General features: G+C 50.2%; 1 long non-coding RNA gene across 1 annotated transcript; it reads right to left on the minus strand.

The window, feature by feature from the left end:
- Positions 1-379: 379 nt before the first annotated feature.
- Positions 380-6,437, minus strand: LOC117030179 (uncharacterized). Its single transcript, XR_004424339.1, has 3 exons — positions 6,009-6,437; positions 1,225-1,275; positions 380-534 (listed from the first exon to the last, which is right to left on the minus strand). It is a non-coding gene; the product is annotated as an uncharacterized LOC117030179 (long non-coding RNA).
- Between the last annotated feature and the right edge of the window lie 10,173 nt (positions 6,438-16,610).

A 16,610-nucleotide genomic window follows, 5' to 3' on the forward strand; every position in this document is an offset into this window, starting at 1 on the left:
AGTTAAACAGAATTACCACATGACCCAGCAATTCCACTCCCAGGTATGTATATACCCAAGAGAACTGAAAAACATACATCCACATAGACATTGGTACACAAATGTTCATAGCAGCTTTATTAGTCGTGGCCAAAACCCAGAAACACAACCCAAATGTCCATCTCCGGGCCCTGTGGTCCGTGCACACAATGGAACAATACTCAGCAATAAAAGATGAACTTCAAAATCATTATGTTGAGTGAAAGAGGCCAGACAAGAAAGTGCATAAAGCAGGATTCTATTTACATAGAATTCTAGAAAATGCAAACTAATGAACAGTGACAGAAAGCAGAGTCAGGGTTGTGGGGTGGGGGGCAGGGAGGGATACAAAGGAGGGAGCGCTGGAGGGACAAGGGAACTTCTAGGGGTAATGGATGTGTACGTTCACTGTCTCCATTGTGGTAATGGTTTCTTGGGTGGGTCCACATCAAAACCCATCCAATTGTATACTTTAGAGTGTGCAGTTTCTTGTGTGCCAATTATACGTCTATAAAGCTGTCAAAGGAAAATGAAGAATCAGCAATTTCCAAACCCTGGAGGGCTGCTGTGTTTTGAGGTCATACATACATCAGAGCTAGCACAAGAGAAAATCAGCTATAAATACCATGGCAAAATAAGGTTGATGGGGGGACCCACACATCTACCTAAAACATTTACAGGTCCAAACCACTGAGCTAAAAACTGTCCTATTGAGATGAAATCTGAGCTGCAACGGGCTACAGATCTGATGGGAAATGCATTTACTTTTGGCTTCACTAACAAGCAAAGAAACTCAGAAATAAACTGAGTTCAGCGACAGGATAGCGGGCACTAGGTGTGTGTGGGGGTCCTTATCAAGTGACACCAAATGGAGGTAGTTCTCCAGCCATCAGTCGCTTGTAGAGAAGATTCTTTGTCTGAGATCCAGAAGCTTCCATTCTGTCTTGGGGGAAGGGGTACATGGACATGTCCTCAAAAGATACTGAGTCATTCCTGCGGCTGCAGGGAAATTCACCTCCATGGGACCCAGGATGAGTTGGCAGCAACTAAAGATGGGGTGGGGGGAGGCTGGAAAGCTCAGCAGCTGGGAAAGGCTCAGAGTTGCAAGAGTTGAGAGGCTGGGACATAAGGAAGCCTTGGCAGATGGAGACTAGTAAGGGAGATGCTGGGGCGAGGGGCCGCCCACAGTCAGGCAGTGTCACTCACCTTGGGTCTGGATGGCAGGAGAATGGCCTCCATGGCAGGGGTTCAGAAAAGCTAAGGGAAGTGGAAAGAGCCAGGTGTGAGATGAGGCGCACCCTATTCCAGTTCGACCTCATCCAAATCAGGTCTCATTCACAGCTACTGGGGACAGGACTTGAACTTACCTTTTTTGGGGGACACAATTCAAGCCACAACACTTTCCCAACCTGAGCTGTCCCCTCTCCTCACCCATGTGGTGGGCCACCAGATAGGGTTCACTCCCTCCTCGTGCTAGGCTCGCCTAACCAGGCTTCCAACAGAGTGTGCTTCTTCTTTCCTTCCTTTTTCTCATTTCCTTCTTCTGTCGGCCCTCTTTCCATGTGGGCTGTACCCCTGACCTCAACTTTCCAGCCATCTGTGGAAACTCCACTGCCAACCGTTTCCCCCTCAGGTCAGGGTTCTTACAGAAAAACTCCAACACACACATACCACCTCCACCTGCAAACAGACTTGCTCTCAAGGGACAGAGGAAGACCAGGCTGCTGCACAATGGAGGGACCCACACTAGTTGGGGGGGCAGTGCTCTCTGAAGGGGTAACATTCAGGCTGAGAGCTGGGGAGGTGAGCAAAAAGGGCAGGCCAAGGGTACAGCCCATATCCAAATCTCAGATAGGCCTGAGAGTGGGGTTCATGGTGCTGAAAACTGGGGGACCAGGCTGTGGCTGGGGGGTGGGTGGGCCCGGGTCATTTCTTATGCTGGTATTGGGTGAGCACAGCTTATTTGTGCTACAGGAGAGAGGGCAAGGGGACAGGGTCCCCAGAGCATTTAAATTGCCTCAAAGTCCCTTATCACTTATGATGAGCTGTCAATGAACACTGGCCCAGAATCAATAAACTCATGTGTCCGATGAAGAAGTTTATATTAAATAGAGAGAAACAATTCCTTAAGATCGAATGGACGTTATACCCATTAGGTGAAAGACCAGGGAAGAAAGGACATCCACGTGACGCCAAAATGTCTGCCTGAGTTACTGCTGGTCACAATAGAGAAAGCTAACCTAATGGTGGCAGGACAGAGGTGGGACGTACCTTCGGGGATGCTGAGGGGAGCGCCCAGGTGGCCCAGGAGAGCTCTTGCCAAAGCTTGACTCGATTCTAATGCAGCCTTGGGACCCAACTTGCAGTTGACAGAGGATCTCGGGGACAGAGGGGACCAATTAAAAATGTCACAGGGAAGCAACCAGTTCAATCCAAATCGTGGGCTGTTCCCCGGTCTCCTCTGCAAATCAATGTCATGGGGAAAAGAGGAGGCTGGGGAGGAGGACTGTCGTAGATGAGAAGAGATTTAAGGGGCCAACAGCCAAGTGCCATGGAGTCCTCAACGGATGCTGGTATGAACGAAAGAGGAGTCAAAGACATTGGGGGTCATGGAGGGCTGACTGCGGAGTGACTCTCAGAGGACAGCGGGGCCACTGCCGCTTGTGTGTTGGATGGATAATGGCACTGGGTTATAGAAGAAAATGCCCTTGTCAAGACACACACATTGAGGCATGTGGGGAGAAAATGGCCTGTGAACTTACTTAAAATGTTTGACAAAAACAAAGGAGAGAGAGAGAGAGAGAGAGAGAGACAGACAGACAGACAGACAGAGACAGAGAGAGACAGAGAGAGAGAGGGAACACGCTAAGGGCCACTGCCAACCCTGGGAGGTGGGTACCTGGGCGTCATTAAACTAGCTTGACAGTGTTCAAAATTAAAAGGGAAAATAGTTTGGTGGTTCCTAAATAAGTAAACATAGTAATCATATAGCACAGCAATTGTACTCCTGGCTATCTGCTCAAAAGAACTGAAAACAGGTGTTCAAATAAAACCTTGTACAGGAATGCTCCTAGCAGCATGATTTACCAGAGCCAACAGGTGGGAACAACCCAATGTCCATGGACTGATGAATGGATAAACAAGACGTGGTCCATAGACAGGATGGAATATTATTTGGCCATAAAGAGGAATGACATACTGATATATGCCACAATGTGGATGAACCTCGGGGACATTATGTTCAGTGAAAAAAGCCAGACACATACAAAAGGCCACAGATGGTATGATTCCATTTATGTGATGCAATATAATATTTCACAAGAGCTGCCTTGACCTAGTTTAGAAGTTATGACTAAAAGCCCTCTTTTCTCTGCCCTTCTTGGGCAGTTTGCTAAGCTCCCACCCCAACTTCTCAGGGCCTCACTCTCTGGGGCCACTAAACACACCCTAGGCTCCTTATTCGGCTCCCACACTCAGGGGCCAGGTACCAGACAACTAGGGACAGCAGGTATGTCCAAGGCACATTAGCCAATGCACAGGGACCCCACAGAAACTAGTACCCTACCCCAGGTGCACCCCTGCGTGGCAGCCTCCTCTCCTTCAGGTGTAAGAAAGAGTTCTGCCTTTCATCTTTCAGGATGCCACTGTCCTGTGACCCACCATCAAGAAAATCTTTAAATATTATAAAACATGACATGTCCAGAATAGGAAAACTCAAAGAGTCAGATCAGTGGGCGCCAGGGTTATGGTGGGGAGTGACTGCTTCATGCTACGGGGTTTCCTCCGTGGGTGATGGAATGTTCTGGAACTAGATAGTGGAGAGAGTTGCACAACATTGTGAAGGACTTAATGCCGCTGAATTGTTCACGTTAAAATGCTTAATTTTATTTTATGTGAATCCCATCTCAATAAAAAAGGGGGGGCAAGGGGTGTCACTGTCAAGTAATCATTCTGATGTCCACAGGCCACTTATGTTTCATTCTGATACACCGTAGTCACTGGGGGACCTGACAAGCTAAAGGTGTGGGGTGCAGACTAGTGATCAAATCCAGGGTTTTCAGACTAGCATCGCATTGTTTTGAAGAACAGCACAAGCTTATTTTCTCCCTCCCCACGGCTCTACTGTCAGGTCACGATCCATTTTGGAAAACACAGAAAAGTTGAAAGGAAGAGGTGTTATCTCTGGTTTTCCTCTACCTGAAGATATACTGGGGTCCAAGCCCCCGAGACAAAGGCAGCTCTTGAGCTGTGACCACCTGAGAGAAACAGCATGGACAGGCTCTCCTGTAGACAGAAACCAATGCTGAAGTTCAGCACCACAGGGCACACTGGGGGTGCCAGCCATGATGAGTGGTTGCACACAGCAGTGTCTATGCTTGAGACCTAGTCCGCCAAAGTCAGCACGCTTTCAAATCCTGGAAAGAAAGACAGGATAAGCCCTGTCCTCACAGACCCTAATGCCAAGTTACCCCCAGGCGGGAATGGGGTGATGCTCCTGAGCATGGGCATAAAGAACAATCTGGAAGGAGCCTCCGGAACTGGACAGCGGCTTCTCCTAAGACCCTTTGACCTTAGGCCATCAGAGCAGAGGAGAAGCGAAAGGATGTTCCTAGGCCCCGAAGCTCTGGTTTTCGTGAAACCGGGCACTGGGCACACAGGTGAGGGTCCATCAGACAGCAGTGCTGCCAATGGAGGTGAAACAGCCCCAAATTGGGAGAGGCGGCCAGTGGGCTTTGGGGCTGATGCCTTCGAAGGACCACGAGATGGGGCTATTTCCCCAGAAAAAGAAAGGAAAGAACAACCGGAAAGGCAGTCAACTATCCCACTCAGGCTGGATCAGGAACTGAAGCTTTTTCATCCACAAAGAGGGACACCCTGGGCCACTGCACTCAGCTTTCTTCCCTCCTGGTGGACCTTCCTCTGGGTCCAGTGACTCCAACTGGGTCTGGGTCCAGACCCCAACTGCCTTCTTTTGGCCCCAGCAGCCTAACCTGAAGCCTACATCATCTACCACCACCTGGTGGAAAGGCCTGAGGACCCAGGGCCTGGGGACGCCAGCCTCAGCCCAGAGCCCAGGTCTGGCCTGGGAGCTGCCACAGGTCAATCTAGGGTCCTCCTGGTGGCCTGGCCCAGCAAAATCCTCTGAGGAGCAACCCTGTAACTTTTGTTTCGAGGCACGTCCTCAGGGGCAGAGGCTGACCGGGACTTTAAGAGAGCCACCTCCCCGTGGGGTTCTGTCCTTCCCTGCTGACAGCCCTCCCTCCAGTGCCCATCTCACTCAGAATAAACTCACGTGGCCCTTCCTGAGCCCGCCTTCCCCCCCCCATGCCAACTCGCTCCCTCTGCTCCAGCCACACTGGCCCTGAGCTCCTCCTCCTCCGACACGGCACACCACTCCTGCCTCAGGACCTTTGCACTGGCTGTTGCCGCTGCCTTAAAGGCTCTCTCGACTACCTCAAATTTTTCAGAAACGTTACCTTCTAACCACACTATTGAAACCTGCAACCGGACCCCTCAACTCCCTTCCTCTGCTCTATTTTTCCCTGTGGCACTTCCCACGGTTTAACGTACTTTATAATTCCTAATTTAAAACGTTTACCGTTTTCTGTCTGTGCCCTGCCACTAGAACTGGACCCACGGAGCAGAGAGTTCTGCCAATTCGTTCCGATATATCCCGAATGCCTGCAGCACCTGGCCCTAAGGCGCAGCTGGGCAGGTAGGTATCTGTGAGAACTGGTCCTGCAGGGCAGCCCCGCACAATTCCCGCACGGTCCCTGCGCAGCTCAGCGCTCTCTCTCTTGCCCTTGCGGGCTTCCATCCTGCCCTCCGCCTCCTCTTCTTATGCCCACTCCACACCACCGAAGGGCACAACTCCCCAACCCTGTGCCTGCGGACGCTTCGCCGGGCGTCCCTAGGCAGGAGTGCCGCGACCTCACCATGCCAGCCTGCCCGGAAGCTCCTACACGCAGTGGCACACAGTCCAAACCTACCTGGCGGCTGGGCTACAGGATGCGCTCTTGCCGGCCCCAGGGTCGGTGGCGAACCGCAGTCAGCGAGAGACACTGGGAAACCCGGGCTGCCTTTCCTGGGCGCTCAGGAAGCGGGCAGCCCCGAGGGCTGGCTCCCAGCTCCCCGTGCCCGCTGCCTCCCAGGGCATCCCGACCGTCGCCAGTGCCACAGCTTCCTCGCCCCGTAGCCACCTGCCGAGACGGGGCCCGCCCCTCACCCCCTGCAGGCCTGAGGCCAAGGCCGCCTCCTCCGAGAAGCCCTCCGGGGCAGCGCCCCCAGGAAGCGTCAGGGCTCGGGGGTGGGGGTGGTGGTGTCTCAGCTTCATTCACTGTTCCCTGGCGCCGCTCGGGAGGCTCGTTCTGCGTAGCCATCCGTCAGTTCAGCACCAAAGAGCGGGGCCCGGGCCGGGTAACGAGTGGGCTGGTCCCAGACGACGGCAGCGTGGGAACGGGACGCGGGTGGGGGAGGGGTACGGAGCATGCGCGGCGCGGCGGGACGATGGCACCCACTCCGTGCCCGCCTGGTGCACCTGGAGGGGTTCTGTCTTGGCTCCTCGCGCACCCCGGAGGCACTTCTGCTCCCAGGCCAGGCTGCTTAGGTCTCAGTGGTCAGTCCACTGCAGTCCCCCAAGGGGACGGGGAGGAGCAACATCGGGCTTTCAGTCCATCCAGTTATCTGTCCATCCATCTGGGATCTATGGAACCCCTGCAGGGCAGCTAGCTGCAAGTGGTGAGGCCACGGCCACCCAGTAATGACCAGGCCACTTGAACGAGGAAGTTAGAGATGAGAAAGTGAGGCGAGTGAAGGGGGCTTGGGGGAGGGCAGTGTGCAGACGAAGGGGAAAGAGGAGAAGAGCAGGAAGGGAAGAGCTGCTGCGTGCATCTGTCTTTCCCTTGGGTCCTCCCAGGTGACCGTCCAGCTGGTCTGCAGGGTGGCCATTGGAGTCTCCATTTTCCCATAGGTCACCGTCCATGTGGCAGAGCCAGGATTGAAATCCAGGCTGACCCAGGACAGGTGCTCCATTGACAATGATGAGTTCCTCAAAAAGTTGGGAATATAAAAAAGGCTGTCAAAGAAAAGCAACAAGGAAAACCAGGCACCCTGCATGTCTCACCCCTCCCCCAGCCCCAGGCCACTGGGAATTGAGCGTGAGGTGGGCACCTCTCTGTCTCTGAGCGCTACCTCTCCTTACAAAACCAGGAGAGCCTGGGCCTCACCCCTGGCTTAGGGGGAGAGCTGGGACACCCACTAGGGTGCTTCTGGCTGCGGGTAGTAGGGGTCACAGGAGGCCCTTCTCTGGAGCAAAGGCAGGGAGGTCCCCTATGGCCATTGGCAGTGGGCCCCGCTGTCAGATCTTCTCCTCTCACTGGGGGGCTGGCTAGGCAGGCCCTGGCCTGGGCTCTCGAGGGGCTCCCGAGGTGCTCCCGAGGTATAGTGGGGTGAATGGTGCCCCTTCAAAAGATATGCACACATCCTCCTGGAACCTGTGAAAGTGACCTTTTTTGGAAGAAGCGTCTTTGCAGATGGGATGAAGTTAAGAATCTCAAGATGAGATCATGCTGGATTATCCAGGTGGACCCTAAATACAATAACAAGTGTCTTTATAAGAGACAGAAGAGAGACACAGACACAGAGAAGCCATGTGAAGGTGGAGGTAGGGATACAAGTGATGTGGCCACAAGCCCAGGGACGCCTGGAGCCCACGAAATTGGAAGAGGCAGGAAGGGTCCTCCCCTAGAGCCTTTGGAGAAAGCACAGTCCTGCTGACACCTTAATTTTGGGCTTCTGGTCTCCAGAACCGTGAGAGAATAAATTCCTGTTGTTTTAAGCTATCTGGTTTGTGGTAATTTATTGCAGCAGCCCCAGAAAACTCTTACACGAGGGAATGGATTGAGCTCAGACCCCTCCCAAGCCAATTCCAGGAAGGAGGCTGTGCCTTTGCACCCCACATCAGCTGGTAGTAAATGGATGTGGGCTGGGGGCGACCTCAGGTAAAGCAGCTCCTTTGTCCTTGAGCAATTCCTAGAGAGCACCGGTATTGAAGCTTCACAAAAGGAGAGGAGTGAGAGCCTTAGGCCTGGAGGGAGGCTGTGGGACTGCAACCTACATCCACTGTGGAATAACTGTGTGCTCTGAACGTATAGCTGCAATAGGGCTATAAACATAGAGAACGGGGAGACAATGCACAATTGTCTGCAACCTTTTTGGGTTACCATATGGCTGCTGGTAGTATTACTACAGTTAGTCTGGAGAGCATCAGAATGCTTACAGCAAAAGTGATAGACCTATGAAGAGAAATTGATAAACCCACAATTGTATTGGGAGAGAAATTTCTCTTCTAGACTGTTTTCAACTTTTTCTTATGAAGAATTTCAAACACATGCCCAACTTAGAAAGAGTAATATAACGAAAGTCTGTGGATGTGCCAGTCAGCTGCGATCCACACAGGGCATCGGCTCCATCTCTCCTCTGTGCACCTCCCTTTATTGTGGCAGGAGGCCTGGGACCTTCTCTGAGAGAGGTGGCTTCACTGCTGCAGGCAGGGACGGTGCCCCAAAGGCAGCAAGCTCAGATTTGGCCACTCTGCAGCAGGTCCCCGGGACCCCAGTGGGAAAGGGATGGGTACTTGTTGGAAGATAGATCAATAGAAATGATCCATTCTGAGAAACTGAGAGGAAAAATAATTAAAAAAAAAAAACACCCAACCCAGAACAGAACCTCAGTGAGCTGTGGGACAATATAAAAAGGTCAAACACATATGTATTTGGGATCCCAGGAAACGAGAGAGAGAATGGGGAAGAAAAACGATTTGAAGAAATAATGACTGACATTTTAAAAATGTGGAGATGGAGATAATTTGCAGATTCAAGAAGTTCTGTGAACCCTAAGGAGGATAAATACTAAAGAAAAACCACATGTAGGCTTATCATAGTCAAACTACTGAAAATAAAGGATAAAGGGAAAATCCTGAAAGTACTCAGAGCTAGACAAAGCACTCCATATAGAACATCAACAAGAAAATCCACTGAATTTTCATTGGAAAAGATGGAAACCAGGATACAGTGAAACAACATTTTAAAGTGCTGAACAACAATGGGAACAACTTTCAGCCCAGAACTCTATCTAATCAAGGAAAAAGGCCCTTCAAGAATGAAAATGAAATAAGGACCTTTTGAGGTAGATGGCAGGTAAGACCAGTACCGATCTTTGGGTAGAGATGAAGAACACCAGAAATGGTAAATAGATGGGTAAATATTAAAGAATATTTTAATTTCTTTATAGTACATATGACTATTTAAAGTAAAAATTATAATGATGTTTTGTAGGTTTTATAATACATGTGGATGTAACACATATGGCAACTATAGCATAAAGGATGGGGTGGGGGGAATTAATCTATATAGTAGAAAGGTTCTTACATTTATGTGAAGTGGTACAATATTAACCACAAGTAAGCAGTGAAACGTTAAGGAAAAGTTAAAATGGAATTTAAAAAATTTGAGTATCTCAGGCAGGAAAAGGGGAACATAGGAACAAAAAAATAGATGGACAGATAGTGCTATAGACTGGATGTTTGTGTCCGCCCCAAAATTCACATTCTGGTCTCCAGAATGTTAAATTCTAACTCCCAATGTGATGCTATTTGGAGGTGGTGCCCTTAGGAGGTGATTAGGTCATAAGGGTGGAACCCCCATGAATGGGATTAGTGCCCTTATGAAGGAGGCTCTGGAGAGTTCCCTCTCCCCATTCTGCCATGTGAGACAGCTGTCTATCAACGAGGAAGTGGGCTCTCATCAGACACAGAATCTGCTAGTACCTTGATCTTGGACTTCCAGCCTCCAGAACTGTGAGAAATAAATATTTTTTGTTTATAAGAAATCCTATCTATGGGGTTTTGTTATACGTAGCTGCCTGTATGGGCTAAGACAGACAGTATAATGATAGACTTAAATTCAACCATATAAACAATTACATTCAATGTTAATGGGTTAAATACTCCAATGACAAGGCAGAGATTGTTAGCATGAAGAAAAGAGCAAGGATTTTGCTGTCTACAAGAGATGAATTTAAAAATAAAGACTCAGATGAGTTGATAGTAAGAGTGTCCAAAATGACATACTATGCAAAGAATAAGCATAAGAAAGTGGGAATGAACACACAATGTGATTTATAGATGATGTAATACAGAATTGTACACCTGAAATCTATGTAACTTTACTAACAATTGTCACCCCAATCAATTTTAATTTAAAAAAAAGAAAGTGGGAATGGCTATATTAATACTAGACAAAATAGATTTAAAGACAGACTATAACCTGAGATAAAAGGTAATAATGATATTTGGGTTAAATAATCAGGAACACATAGAATTCATAAATGTATTTGTACCCAATAACGAGCTTAAAATATATGAAACAAAAGTTGACAGAATAAAGGGAGAAGTAGACATTTCCACAATTATAGTTGGAAAATTTAACGCTCCTGTCTCAGCAATTGGTACAAATAGATTAGAAATCAGCAAAAATATAGGATATCTTTATGACATTTTAAACCACAATGGAAAACAAACTATAAAGAAAATTTGCCCAATTTGCCAAAATGGACCCTCCATCCGCAAGTTTACTCAAAGTCCCCTGCCTTGTTGGTAGGCCATTTTGTCGCTGGAGGGCCAATGGGTGTGCCTGTTGTTTCCAGAGGCTTCAAGCCTTGGGACATCATGTCCTCACCCCTCGTGGCCCATTGATACTGTAACACAGTCAGTGCCTCCCCACGTGCTCTTCGGAGCCAATCATTTGCCCCGCACCCCGACGCAGAGGACGTTCCCCCTCATCCCCCCCGGGGGTTTCTGGGAGCCTCGATAAGCTCTCGTGGCCTCAACACGGAGTGAGTAGAGGACGGAGGACGGCAGGCACATGGCTCGTCGCTACGCCGCAGAGGCGAGCTCTTCAGCTCGTTCGGAATGGGGTTCCAGAGCTGTGAACAGACGCCGAGAAAGAGAGGTGCAAGGTATGGCCTTGGCGGGGGGCCAGGACTCCGGGGCTGGAGGTGGGGGGAGGGCGCCCTGGTGAGGGGTCTGAGGGAAAGGCTAACATGGGGGTGTGGGAGCGGGAGCGAGGCACCAAGGCCCAAGGGAGGCCTGCTACTGACTGAGAGGGGCCGAAGGCTGGGTTCCCAGTGTGTGTGTGTGTGTGTGTGGGGGGTCCCGTGAAGTGGGGAGGACTGTTGGTTGCGAGGGGATCAGTTGGGGTTCTCTGGTGTGAGGAGGCCGATGGGTGGGTTAATGGCTGAGCGGTTGGGGGAACTTGGGCCAGGAAGGCTCCCGTGTGCTAGAGCTGGAAGGAAGGCCGACTGTGCCCCGACGGGGGTGGAGGGCAGGATCCTCGGAGCTGCTGGGCCGGCTTTGGGGGCTCCACGGAGTTCAGGGCTGCTGGCGGCTACCGTGTTTCCCCGAAAATAAGACCTGGCCGGACCATCAGCTCTAATGCGTCTTTTGGAATAAAAATTCTGTCGGCCAGGTCTTATTTTCGCGGAAACATGGTCGCTGCTGGTGTGTGTGGGGGAGGGGTACGGGGCAGGCACGTTCTCCGTGCCTCGACGTGAGGGGAGGACTAACGGCTACTGTGAGGGAGCGGGGAGGGCTAGCGAGCGGGGTGGGGACCAATCGGAGGATGCCCGCACCCGGGAAGCTTGCTGTGCCTGTTGGAGGGGCGGGAAGGGAGGACGCCGGCAGTTGGGCCGCAAGGGGACCTTCCGCTCGGGGTGTGGGGAACTGAGACGGACGGGCTGCCATCTTGTATCGGGGGCGCGAGGCAGGAGGGCTTCCTGTTGGGGGGAGCGGGCGCGGGTGGTGCGAAAGCGGGGTGGGGGGGCGGAACCTTGCTTCTGGGGACGGGGGGGGGGTAGGACTGGCTGCTGGTGTACAGCGCTTGGGTGGGGGAGGGGTGCCTGGGAGGGGAGAGCGCCTCGGTGTGAGGAGGCAAGAGCGGAAGGCTAACGTCTAACCGCCTGGGGGCGCCTTGCTTCCAGGGTCTGCAGACGCGCCGCGTGCCACGAGCTGGGGGGCGGGGCACGCAGAGAGTACGCTGTGCTGGCCCGAGCGCGTGGAGCGCCGGGTGCAGGGAAGGGATGGGGTGGAAGGTGGAACCTCGAGCAGAGGGTGTGGTGGGGCAGGTGAGGTACCGCCCGGCTGGCGGGATGCAAGTGATGCAGCTGGGTTGCTGTGATCTGGTGGAGGCTGTTGGCCACTGCAAATGGGGTGGGGGCGGAGGGGGGCGCTGCAGTTGGAATCTGGGAGGCTCTAGGTCGCCTCTGTAGGGGGCGGTATATGGATTGTCTTGGCGGGAGGGGCAAGGCCTTGGTCTCCAAAGAAAATATAGATTCTTTACAAGGGTGCTTTCACCCAGATAACACCATATATCCAGCCATAAAAAAGTCTCCATACATTTAAAAGGATTGCACTTTTACTTGAGTTCTCTTATCACAGATGAATTTTATTTTAAATTAATAATATCTCTCTAAATATTTGGAAACCTACGGATCAAAGAAAATCACAAAGGAACTTAGAAAACGTTTCTTACCAAATGTTTTAATAATAAAAAATACAACTTACCAAATTAGTGTTAGGTAACTAAAGAAATGATCAGAGGACAACATAGTGCTCTAAATGCTTATATTAGAAAAGAAGAGCTTAAAGTCAGTGACCTAATGGTCCATTTAAAGAAGTTAGAAAAAGAAGAATAAAGTAAACATAAAATGAGTTGACTGAAAAAATAATACAGCTAAGAGAGGAAATCCGTGACGAATATATAGAGACAATTTTTTTTATTTTTAACTATAATTATTTTTCCTCTGTTAGATTAGCACAAATGAAAGCCAGTAATCTGATATTGAAATATTAAGTTAAATGAATTGAGGGTCTCACTTAAAAATTTAACTATTGTTATATATGAGAAATTTGTGGGTTTTTAAAATATTTTTTATTTTTCAATTATAGTTGACATGCAATATTATATTAGTGTTAGGTATACAACATAGTAATTAGACATTTATATGACTTACGAAGTGAACACCCCAATAAATCTAGTAACAATCTGACACCATACATAGTTATTTAAATACTATTGACTATATTCCTTATGCTGTACTTTACATCCTGTGACTGTTTTTATAACTAGCAATTTGCGCATCTTAATCCCTTCCCCCTTTTCACCCATCCCCCCTCTCATCCCATAAAATGTTCTCTGTATCTGTAAGTTTGTTTCTGTTTTGTTCATTTATTTTTTTCAGATTCCACGTATAAGTGAAATCACATGGCATTTGTCTCTTGTCTGACCCATTTCACTTAGCATAATACCCTCTAGGTTCATCCGTGTTATTGCAGATGGCAAGATTTCATTCTTTTTTAGGGCCAAGTAATATTCCATTTCATATATTTCCTACCTCTATCCATTCGTCCATGGATGGACACTGAGGTTGCTTCTATCTCTTGGCCATTGTAAGTAATGCTACAATGAACATAAGGATGCATATGTCTTTTTAAATTAGTTTTTTGGATTTCTTTGGATAAATACCCAGAAGTGGAATTGCTGGGTTCTTCTTTGTCTCTTATTATAGCCTTTGTTTTAAAGTCTATTTTGTCTGATATAAGTATTGTTGCCCCAGCTTTTTTTACATTTCCATTTGTATAAAATATCTTTTTCCATCCCTTTCAGTCTGTGTGTGTCTTTTGATCTGAAATGGATCTTTTGCAGGCCTTGTTTTCTTATCCATTCATCTGCTCTGTATTTTTTGATTAAGGCATTTAATCCATTTACATTTAAAATTATTATAGAGAAATTAATGTCATATCTTGGTTTTTTTTAAAGAGCAACAAGACTGATAAAGCCTTAGTAAGACTAATCCCAAAAAAGGAGAAAGAACACGAATCCCTAATGTCAAGAATGAAAGAGGGCTACCACTACAGATTAGACAGACATTAAAAAGAGAATGAGGGAACGTTACAGAAAAATTTATGCCCAAATTTTGAAAACTTGACAAATTCCTTGGGAAAAAGACAACTTCCTAAAACTGATGCCAGAAAAATAGAAATTATGACTAGCATTATATCTTGAAAGTTAATTTATTTTAAAAAATGTTTCCTAAAATTGAACAAACAAAACAGGGAGGGGCATGGGGCTCTGGCTGGGCGGTGGGGTGGGCTGTGTGGCATGAACATGCCTCTCTCCCGTTTGCACCCACAGGACAAAAGCCACACTGGGACAGTGTGCACACCCCTGTCCAATCACTTCTCCCCAGGCTTGGGTCTTCAATGATCGTGATAGTGATGGCACTGGCGATGGTGCATGACCGGTGCAGCTGGGTGGGCGTGAACGAACATCGCTCCCTCATCCTGGGCATCCCAAATGATTGCAAGAACCAGGAATTCCAGGAGGCCGTGCAGGCTGCCTTGTGGCCCCTGGGCAGGTACCGCGTGCTGGGCAAGGTCTTCAGACAGGAGCTCGGATTCACGGTTGCCTTGGTCGAGCTCACTGAGTATTTAAACCAAAGTCTGATCCCCCAGCAAATACCAGGAAAGCAGGGACCCTGGACTGGGATCTTCCTGCCCCAGACACCTGATTCTGAGTCACAGGATAGACCTAATTTCCCTGCACAGCCCCAGAAGCAAACAATGGTTGGCTGGGCAGGTGAGGCAGGAGCTGCAGGTGGGACTGGAACTGCAGGGGAAGCTGAGGGTGAGGAAGGAGCTGTAGGAGAGGAAGGAGATTCAGGTGAGGACAGAGATTCAGGTGAGGATGGAGCTGGAGGTGAGGATGGAGCTGGAGGTGAGGATGGAGATTCAGGTGAGGATGGAGATTCAGGGGAGGATGGAGATTCAGGGGAGGACGGAGATTCAGGGGAGGACGGAGATTCAGGGGAGGACGGAGATTCAGAGGAGGACGGAGATTCAGGGGAGGACGGAGATTCAGGGGAGGATGAAGATTCAGAGGAGGACGGAGATTCAGGAGAGGATGGAGGTCCAGGACAGGACGGAGCTGCAGGTGAGGAAGGAGCTGCAGGTGAGGAAGGAGCTGCAGGTCAGGTAGCTGCAGGTGAGTGTAGAGCTGGAGGTGAGGCAGGAGTTGAAGATGAAGGTGTGTCACATGAGGATGCTGCAGGAGAGCAAGAAGCTGCAGGTGAGGCTGGAGCTTCAGGTCAGGCTGGAGCTGTGGGTGGAGAAGGAGCAGCAGGAGAGAAAGGAACTGCAGGTGAGGATGGAGATTCAGGTGAGAATGAACCTGCAGGTGAGGATAGAGCTGGAGGTGAGGTAGGAGCTAAAGACACAGCAGTAGTGTCACATGAGGGAGCTGCAGGTGAGGAAGAAGCTGCAGGTGAGGCTGGAGCTGTGTGTGAGGAAGGAGCTGCACGAGAGAATGGAGATTCAAGTAAGGACGGAGGTACAGGGGAGAATGGAGATACAGGGGAGAACGGAGATTCAGGAGAGGACGGAGATTCAGGGGAGGACGGAGATTCAGGGGAGGACGGAGATTCAGGAGAGGACGGAGATTCAGGGGAGGACGGAGATTCAGGGAAGGACGGAGATTCAGGAGAGGACGGAGATTCAGGAGAGGATGGAGATTCAGGAGAGGACGGAGATTCAGGAGACGACAGAGATTCAGGGGAGTATGGAGATTCAGATGGGGAAGAAGACTCAGAGGAAGGAGATTCAGATGATGACCGAGCTGCACGTGAGGAAGGAGCTGTAGGTGAGGAAGGAGCTGCAAGTGAGGATAGAGCTGGAGGTGAGGTACGAGCTGCACCTGAGGAAGGAGCTGCACGTGAGGGAGAAGCTGCAAGTGAGGACAGAGCTGGAGGTGAGGTACGAGCTGGAGGTGAAGCAATAGTGGCAGATGAGGAGGGAGCTGCAGGTGACACAGGAGTTGCAGGTATGACAGGATCTGTGAGTGTGGCAGGAGCAGCAGGTGAAGCACAGGCTCCAGGTGAAGAAGAAGCTGTGGGCATGGCAGGAGCCCCAGGAGAGGCAGAGGCCTGGATCCAGCAATGGAACCAGGCCCTGCAGCCTGTGCTGGAAAATGTGGCCGACCCAGAACTGAGAACCTTTTCTGGCACACAAGAGCCAGGCAGCGAGGAAGAGCCCTTTGAGAGCTGGCTGGACCACGCCAATGACGTACTGTACCAGTGGCGCCACATATCGGAAAGGGAGAGGAGGAGGCGGTTGGTGGAGAGCTTGGGTGGCCCCGCACTGAATCTCATGTGTGGCCTCCTGGATGAAAATCCCCACATGACTGCTCACGAATGCCTGGTGGCGCTGGTGCAGGTGTTCGGGAACAAGGACACCCGCACGGCTGCGCGGATGAAGTTCATGACTTGTACCCAGCAGCCCCAGGAGACTCTCTTTGCCTACGTGATGCGCCTGGAAGGCCTGCTGCAGACGGCCATGGAGAAGAGGGCCATCCACCCCACTCTTGCAGACCAGGTGCGCACCCGGCAGGTGCTGATGTGGGCCCGCCCCAACAAGACACTCCAGAGCAAACTTAGGAGGATGGGGCTGGAGAGGAGACCGCCTGGTTTCATGGGGATGTTGC

This window comes from Rhinolophus ferrumequinum, chromosome X (assembly GCF_004115265.2).
Source record: "Rhinolophus ferrumequinum isolate MPI-CBG mRhiFer1 chromosome X, mRhiFer1_v1.p, whole genome shotgun sequence".
Lineage (NCBI taxonomy): Eukaryota > Metazoa > Chordata > Mammalia > Chiroptera > Rhinolophidae > Rhinolophus > Rhinolophus ferrumequinum.